At 37.9% G+C, this 9,445-nt stretch overlaps 1 non-coding gene across 1 annotated transcript; it reads right to left on the reverse strand.

The window, feature by feature from the left end:
- Nucleotides 1–5,194: 5,194 nt before the first annotated feature.
- Nucleotides 5,195–5,301, reverse strand: LOC141625981 (small nucleolar RNA R71). Its single transcript, XR_012535718.1, has one exon. It is a non-coding gene; the product is annotated as a small nucleolar RNA R71 (small nucleolar RNA).
- Between the last annotated feature and the right edge of the window lie 4,144 nt (nucleotides 5,302–9,445).

Here is a 9,445-nt window from a genome sequence, read left to right on the forward strand (position 1 = left end):
ATCATACCTCTTCCATTTGAGCCTTCAGATCAAAGGTTTCTTTATCTCTGCCCTTTGTCTTTTTCATCTATCGTTACTCTCTATTGGTTCTTTATTTCAACTCCAATTCCTTCTTCTTTGAACTTTTGTAACTATCCTTTTCACATTGATTTCTCTCTAAGCTTTTACTTTCCAAAAGAATGTGTTCTTTTGCCTTGTGTTATTACACGAAAATATTTTGTTTTGGTTTGCAAGTTATTGATTATTTCATGGTAACTTGAAAATGTTTGAAATCGCCTTAGAGCTACTTGTGATCATCTCGTAGTGGAAGGTTGGATCCTTTGGCGAGCGATGTTAGATGCTTGCAGTTTGGAGTTTGATGTTTGGTTATTCGAGGTAGAGATCATAGTAACATAGTTGTATGCGAGTGTGAATCAGGATAACATTTAAAGTTTTAGAGAATGAGTATTAAAGGTCTTATACTCATCTAAGAAAGTATAAGGGTGTTATTATATGGAGGGTACATAGATGTTTGTTTGTTATATCTGAGGTTAAAGATGTTTCATTTAAAGTGTATGAGGGATTACTTGGAGGACATAGATTCTTATAGTCTTGTGGTGGACTTGTGATATCATGATAATATTCATGGATAGTAAACTATGATTAGAAATTGAGGTTATATGCCTTGTTGTTATATGAGCAAAGAGGATAAATTTGTATGGTGATATCATTATTATGCTTTGATGGAATTGCTTTATCGGTGCATAAGTGCTTGTGGTACAATAGGTACTAGCTTAACCTATGGTTTATGATTATTGGGTGCATAGTAATGCCGTGATCATGAGTGTTTAAAGGAAATAATTAAGTCTTGCGAGTGCGACTGATGATGTTGCCATGAGTTTGAGGTTGAATAGGATTTTGACAGTTTAGTCAGAGTTTGAGGTTTGAGATTGATGATTTTAGAAAGTAAATATATATCGGGAATCATCGAGATTTGTTGAAGCCTTTTGAGTTTAAGGATTATGAGTGGTAGTAAGCAATACTTGCTTTGAGGATTTTATGGGAGAAATGATTTTAATGGCACTAGTGAGTGAAAGAGTTTTGTGATTTTAAAGATGTTCTTTGTTTAGAGATTATCTGTTTGGGGTTTTGGTTAATGTCAGATCTCGTGGTGAATGGTAAACTATAATTGGCGTATTTATTAAAGGTTATGTCGATTTGGAGTAATAGTAACGAGTTTACAATTATGAGAGATCGTATATGTTTGGAATGATAGTTAATGGTAGTTGGATGAGTTTTTGAAATATTAGGACTAGATGTTGGCATAATGATTATTTTGGGTTGCAATGGTTGGAGTATGATATGACTTTTGAGGTTGTAGTGTGTGTGAAGTTGATAATAACATTGAGGATCTGGGATACTTTCTTTGATTTGAGCTTGGATAAGGATCAGAGTGCGCAGCGGCTAGGATTCCGAGATGACCTTTGTTGATGATCACTTGTAATTCTTACCTTCTTTTGATCTTATCTTTGAATTTCAAGTTTCGAGGACGAAACTTCTTTTAAGGGGGTTGGATTGTAACACCCCGTGTTTTATAATAATATTTTATTTGGAAAGTTATTTATTAAATTAATTATTTGGAAGTTTATTAATGTATTTTGGAAATATATATTTATAAGATTCATTCCTCTATTTTATTATTTCTCATTTTAATCTACTTTTGAAAGGGTTAAAATGTCCGGGCATGATTTGACTATTTTAATTTAATAGTTACTTTTCTTATTTAAGCTCTCCCATCGTTTTAATAATATCCAGTTGGTTTTGTAATCAGATAATCCAAGTATGAGCTAATGGACCCAAAGCCCATTAGTTAATCTCTTATAAATAGATTTAACCTAGGAAGCAACTAGGACAAACCAAATGTTTTGTTTTCACGTACACTATGCCGCACGCCTCTTCCTCTATTTCTCTCTTTTGTTCTCTTTTCTCCCTTTGACTCCATTGTTGAACATCTTTCCTTCTTCCCAATTCAAAAGAAAATTATATTTTTATAATCCTTGCTCTTACCTCTATAACATATTATTCTCCATATATTTTTATGAGAATTATTTATATGGACCTTTAGACCTATCTTTAAGGTCTCTTATTTTAATGGGTGAAGAACAAGAGAGTCTTTTATGGTGCTTTCATAGATTTGGATTCGGGTATTCTTTAATTTCGGTTTTTGGGACGTTGACACGTGTTGGAGACAAGTCTTGATGATCGTGTCTTTCATGAAGGTTTTCTTTATTGCGATCTTAAATTTGCTAAAAAGGTAACTAGGTGTTTTCTTTTAATTGTGTTTATGCCAATTGATATAATTAATGTGATTTAATGATTGATTTGTATGATTGGTACATGTTTGATTATTTATTATCATGATTAATTATGTTTTCGCATGTTTGTACATATTTTAATGCCTTAATTATATTTTGTATGTTGTTTATATGTTAATTATGGGTGTCATGAGCGCAATTAGGTTTTACGCATGAACCCTAGTGGCGGCATGATAGGCGGCCAATAGCGCTCTCCGAAGTTATGGCTAAAGCTAGTATAACCTTGATGATGATTCAAGAGTTATAGCTGAAGTTAGTACAACTTTGGGTTGTTGCTCTAGTTATGGCTGCTTGAGTTATAACCTTGGAAATATGAATTCAAGGTTATAACTGAATCTACTATAACATTGAAGTGCGAGTCAAGGTTATAGCTGTGATGTGACCATAATTGGCGCATATTTAGCCCCCGAATTACCATTGTTTCCATGCTTTTTAGTGCCTATTTGGGTCATTTCTTATCTTTAGTTCTTTGTTTTGCATATTCTTTGAGATTTTGATCCCTTGGTAGGAAAGGAGTAAGAATCTTGCATTTTCATGGCAAAACGAGGCTAAATTGATTGTATTCAATGACCAAGCATCAAGGAGAGACAAGACTAGAAGGCCTTTGTACATATCATAGTAGAAGAACAATGTTGAGAAAAGGATCCTTGAGTCCCCGAGGAAATCCCCAAGGAATTTATGAAGAAAAGGGAAGAAAAGAAGAAGAATTGAAGCTGACCAACAATCCGAACGGATTGTACCAAATCCGCCCCGTCCGTCCCAGCCCAATCCGAGCGTCCGACCTTGGAATCCGCTCGGATTCCCCAAGACAATCCGAGCGTCCCTCTCTTGAATCCGCTCGGATTCCTCAACCCAGATCCGGCCGTCCCGACTCCAATCCGCACGGATTTGATGCAAGACGTTTTTCATTCTTCAAGCTACGAAAAGAGAAGCCCTTCTCTCGGAAAATACCGGATTCTCCTTGCTCAACTTAAAAAGTGTAATTACTAGTTTAGCCCTTAGTTAACCCTAATGCATCCTCCCTAATTTTCACTATAAATACCCCATTAGGCTAATTAGAGGAGCATGTTCTTCTTATCAATAATTAGTGTAGTTAATATCAATCAAAACTCTCTTTAATATTGTAATCAAGTATTAATCAAGTTTTAATCCAAGTTTTAGTTCATTAATCTCTCTCTTGTTCTTCCTTTATTTTGGGTAATTGAAGATTATTTGGGTTATTATTGGGAGATTAACAACCTCTCAATCTAGGATTCAAGTACTTCTATTATTCTTGCTTTATTATTGGAATCATTAGTAGGTATAATCTCTTAATCCCTTTTTAATTATTGTTAATTACTTTCATTTATTCATCATGTTTCATTATGTTAGTATGATTGACAACCTTTCTAGCATGATCAATATGATAATGAGTGAGTAGTCTCTTAGCTAGGGTTTAATGGGTGATTAGGGGAAACCAACATGGGGAATGATTCATGCTTAAATTAATATGCTTTCATATCTTATTTGCTTGCTTGTTTTGATCTTAATACATGCACATGTTATATTTGATGAAATGCTAAGCCTATGAATCCTTGCATTTACTATCATCTTCTATCCATTCAACTTGACTTGTAAGACATAACCCAACTCGAGTCTTGTTAGACCATGCATGTGTTGAGTAGGAAAGATTAAGTCGACTTGTAGGTGTTGTACAATCTAATCGATTCGGCTCCGGACCCAAACTTTCCTAGGATTGTAAGATATAACCCAACTCAATCCATCACAACAATAATTGCTTGCTTATAATTTGAGAACATGTTTGTATGATCATATCCCATGATTCCCCTATGAACCCATGACACCCTAGTGCCTTTAATCAATTGTTTACACCCATTTTTATTCATCTTGCTAGTTTATTTTCATTGTTATTTTAGTTTAGTAACCTTCTACATCAACCCAATTTGTGACACCCCTTAGACACTACTAGTTACAATAGAATTCTCATTTCAATACCCGTCCCTTGGGATCCGACCTTTACTTGCCTCTTTACTAATTGTAGAGTTGTTTGTGGAGTATAAATTGTGTTTTGTATCGACCATTGACCAACGACCACATATGCTTAATTGTGAACACGAAATGGCCTCGATCAAAAATGGCGCCGTTGCCGGGGACGGTGTTTAATTGATTTAAGATTTCTTTTATTGTTTTTAGTTGTGTCTTTTTCACCTTGGGGAAGTAAAACTCCTCAAGGTTTGTTCTAATTGTTTTTGAGTTGTTTGATATTTTGCATGTCTAGAAGGTTACAAAGAGATTTGTTACCTTTTGACCGTGAAATCGAAAGAACCTTGACGAATAATAGGAGACTTGTTAGGAGGAATTTGGGAGGTGTTGGTGAAGTTGTTCAACCCACTAGTGAGTTTGTCAATCCTTTCGCAATAGAAGGAGAAGAAAACCCATTAAACAATACCACACAAAATCCACCTACAATGCCTAAATTCTCGTCACACTCTATACCCACCGAGGAGGATCTACCAAATGGTACTCCTACACCGCAACATCTCACCGGTAATTTTATTGCCAAGTCCGCCTTCATCCAACTAGTTGAGAGGAGCCAATTCGGGGGAATGCCTAGTGAGGACCCTCATTCTCATATGGAAACATTTTGCGATTATTGTGAAGCTATCTCTCAAACGGGCGTGACTCAAGACCAAATAAGATGGGTCTTATTTCCTTTTTCGTTAATCGGCACCGCAAAGCAATGGTTGAAGGGCCTTGATAAGGCCACCCTTGGAATAGATTCTTGGAAGAAGTTAGCTCTAGCTTTCTACAAAAAATTCTACCCACCGGAAAAGACTAACATGCTAAGAGCTCAAATTACGGGTTTTAAGCAAAGGGATGAAGAATCTTTGTATGAAGCTTGGGAGCGGTTCAAAGGTATTTGTCGCTCATGTCCTCACCATGGACTTAGCGAATGGTTTTTAGTGCAACAATTTTGGAATGGTTTATATGAAGATTCAAGGAACATTCTCAATATGGGATCAAATGGAATGTTCACCGAAGTTGATGACAATCAAACATGGAACAAGATTGAGGAAATGGCGGTCCATAATTCACAATATAGTAGGCCTCGCAAGGCTACTAGAGGAGGAAAGTATGAAGTGGACTCCGTTACTCAATTAGGTGCTCAACTTAGTGCTCACATTGACACAATCAACTTGAAGTTTGAACAAGCTATGGCTAGACTTGAAGAAAACTCAAAATCATCAAAGCATCATGTCAATGCCATGACGGCATCCTCATTAATCCCAAGTGGGATATGTGAGAATTGTGGAACTTTGGGTCATGACTCAAGTGAGTGTAGGGGAACAACCGAACAAGTTAATGCTTTCCAAGCTTACAAAAGTGGTACCCCTTATTCAAATTTTTACAATGAAAACACCAAGTTCCATCCAAATCTCTCATACAAAAGCCAAAATGTTCAAAACCCTCAAACAACATACACTCCACCACCCATGAGAAATCAAAATCAAAGACCCTTTTACAATCAAAACCAAGGTTACCAAAATCAAAATCCATACAATCACCAAAATGACCAAGGTTTTGATGTCCAAAAAGCGGTCCTCCAAATGCAAAACAATCAACAAGAATTTTTCACTCAAATGCAAAAAGATAGCCAAGCAAAAGACACCACCATCAACAACATTCTAGCTCACACCAAGATGTTGGAAACACAATTGACTCAACTAGCATCTTCAAGCTCACAAAGACAAAAGGGGCAATTACCACCTCAAAGTAATCCCCCTAGACATGAAACGGTTAGTGCCATTCACTTGAGAAGTGGTACAAGATATGAAGCACCGAAGAAGCAAGTTGAGGATGAAGTTGTGAAAGCTAGTGAAAAGGAAGAAATTGTGCAAAGTCCCAAAGAAGGGGAATCATCAAAAACAGAAAGTTCAAAGAAAAATGAAGACAAGGCCAAAGAGAAGGAGACCATTGTGATTAGACTTCCTTTTCCAAGTCGTCAAGCCAAGCCCAAATTTGATGATCAACTTGGAAAGTTCATGGAGATTGTGAAGAACTTAGAAGTCTCAATTCCTTTCACGGAATTAATCAATCACGTACCGGCCTATGCAAAGTACATGAAAGATATCCTCACAAAGAAGAAGTCGATCCGGAAACTTGAGACTATCGCCTTCACTAAGGTGAGTAGTGCAATACTTCAAGGGAGTTCACCTCCAAAGTTAAAGGATCCGGGAAGCTTCTCAATACCGTGTACCATTGGCGACACAACGATCAACAAAGCCTTATGTGATCTAGGGGCTAGTGTGAGTGTCATGCCATACTCGGTAAGTAAAAGGTTGGGAATGGGAGAGCTTAAATGCACCAATATCACTCTTCAAATGGCCGATAGATCGACGAAGACACCATTAGGGATATGGGAAGATGTCCCCGTGCGAATTGGGAAGTTTTTCATCCCGGTGGACTTTGTCATTGTTGATATGGAGGAAGATTCCAACATTCCAATCATCTTAGGAAGACCTTTCCTACACACCGCGGGTGCGGTGATTGATGTGAAACATGGAGAGCTCACTCTAGAAGTGGGAGATGAAAGCATAACTTTTAATCTTGACAAGACCATGAGAGCTCCTCGTTTGCATGAGCCATGTTTCATGATTGATCATTATATAGGAAAGATGAAAGGAAGAAATCGGAACTCCAATGGAGGAAGAAAATTGAAGATGCTCCATTCAAAGAGCAAGTGAATTGTGACAAGGAGAGCTTGCAAAGCTCATCAAAATCAACCAAGGAAGAAGAGGATGGCCTCATTGGCCAAGAGAAGAAATTGGGAGAGTTGTCTCCATCTAAGCAAGAGATTTTCAATGATCAACTCAATGAAGTTTGTGGTCTTTGGGACGACGAATTTGAAGGGATCTTTAATCCCTACATTGGGCATGCCATCGATCATGATCAACAACAAGGGCCACGGTCTATTGAGGACCTCTACCATAACAATGAACAAGCTTTTGACTACTTCTTCAAGGTGTTGAGCAACATCAACAACACCTTGAACATGCCCCCTTGACATCTCATCAAGAATGAGAGTTTGGTGGAGTCCTCCCTAAACCACCACTTGTAAATATTTCTAACTCCCTAACTTACTTTTCAATTTTTGTATTGCATTTTTGTCATTTTTGGATTTTTATTTACTTTGATCAAAATAATTGTCATGAAAGAGAGAAGTGAGGGAGGGACTAACGATTTCAATTGATGTGTAGTGCTTTACCTTAGTGTGGGGATGGCAATTGCCTAGGCTATTCATGCCTTAGTAGTGCCCCCACAATGAAGAACACAAGATTTGAAAGAAAGACAGAAAGAATGATAAGGGAAATGCATTGTGCACGAATGAAGTGAATCCGGGTACAAAGGACCAGAATCCGAGCGGATTCCTAAGAATCCGCCCGTCTTCAGCAAATCCGAGCGTCCTGCAGAGAAGACGCCCGTCCTGAGCTGAGCTGAAATTGAAGAATTCTTGACTGTTAAAGAATCCGAGCGGATTTCTGTAAAGACGCCCGTCTCACAGAATCCGTCCGTCTTTTATAAAAGACGCCCGTCTTGCAGCTGAAGAAAACAAAGAAAAATCTCTGGACTGAAATCCGTCCGTCCTGCACAAAATCCGCCCGTCCCTCAAAAAGAATCCGAGCGGATTCCCCAGAATCTGCCCGTCTCTAGGCGGGATTTTGAAAATTTTGAAGCTGCAGAATCCGCACGGATTGCACCCAATCCGCACGGATTGTCCCTGCGTTTTGAAATTGTCGAGTTCTTTATAACCCACCCCACCTTCATTCATTCATTCATTCATTCACAAACACTACCCTAAACATCAAAACCCTCATCCTCTCCATCACAAAAACAAAAACCCTCAACAAAATCCACCAAAATCAAATCAAACCATCCTTCAAACAACAAATCAATCGCTCCATCTTCAATAACAATCAAAACCAAGAACAAATTCTTCAACCTTTGAGTCGATTTTTGATTTCATAAAGGCAAAGCCTTTCACCTTCAAATCGATTTGGGCATTCTACAAATTGAAGATTTTTGATTCTTTTCTTGGTTAGTTCATCAAATGGCAAGGACAAAGGGTGCAACAAAGGCAACAAAGGCACCAAAGGCAAAGGCTCTCTCTCAAAGGCAAAAAGCTCTCCAAACAAAGAAAGCTTTGGCAATGGTGGTATCAACACCAACCTTGGAAGTGCAACAACAACAACAACAAACTTCTATGGGAGCATCACCCTCTACTCCGGTAATCGATCAACTCTTGCATTATCCGGAGGTAACTTTTATTTCCGATACCCATAGAAAGACATTTGCCAAGTTTGCTATGAAATCAATTCAACCCACCAAATTCATATGTAAAGATGCTTTGGAGAAATTGGGTGTTCTTGAACAAACAAAAGCCTTTTTCAATGCCATGGGTTTGAAGAAATTGTTTGAAACAAAGGAAGTAACATACCCCTCCCTTGTCTTAGAATTCTTAAGTTCTTTAAAAGTGACAAAAGTTGAGAATAGGGAAAATCTTGAGTTTCGTCTAGCTAACACTAGTAGACGCATTACCTTTCTGGAATTGGGTGAAATTTTGGGTCTTAGCGATGAAGAGAAATATTATAAGCAATATGGGAAGTATGACCCCGAGCCTCTTTGGGAGGCAATCTCCAGGAAGAAATTTGATGATTTTCATGCTTGTCGTGCTCTTTTGGTCCATCATCCGGGCATAAGAGTATGGCACAAAGTTGTGGGAAATACCATAATTGCTAGGAAAGACCCCAATCATTTCACAAGACTTGATTTTATTCTCCTTGAATCAGCTTTGAATATTGGAAGAATTCATACCAAGCCTTACAATTCTTTGAGGCTATTGGTTGATAGATGGCTCCATGTTGATAGTGGGAAGAAGGGTACAACCGTTATTGTTAATGGCGGCCTAGTCACGGTCCTAGCCAAGCACTTTGATCCTAATTTCAATAAGGATAGCAAGTACAATGCAAAGGAAGGTGGCCATCTTATTGATATGTCTATCATGATTAACAAGTTCAAGTGGGTTGCTCACA

The sequence above is a fragment of the Silene latifolia genome, chromosome X, assembly GCF_048544455.1.
Source record: "Silene latifolia isolate original U9 population chromosome X, ASM4854445v1, whole genome shotgun sequence".
Taxonomy (NCBI): Eukaryota; Viridiplantae; Streptophyta; class Magnoliopsida; order Caryophyllales; family Caryophyllaceae; genus Silene; species Silene latifolia.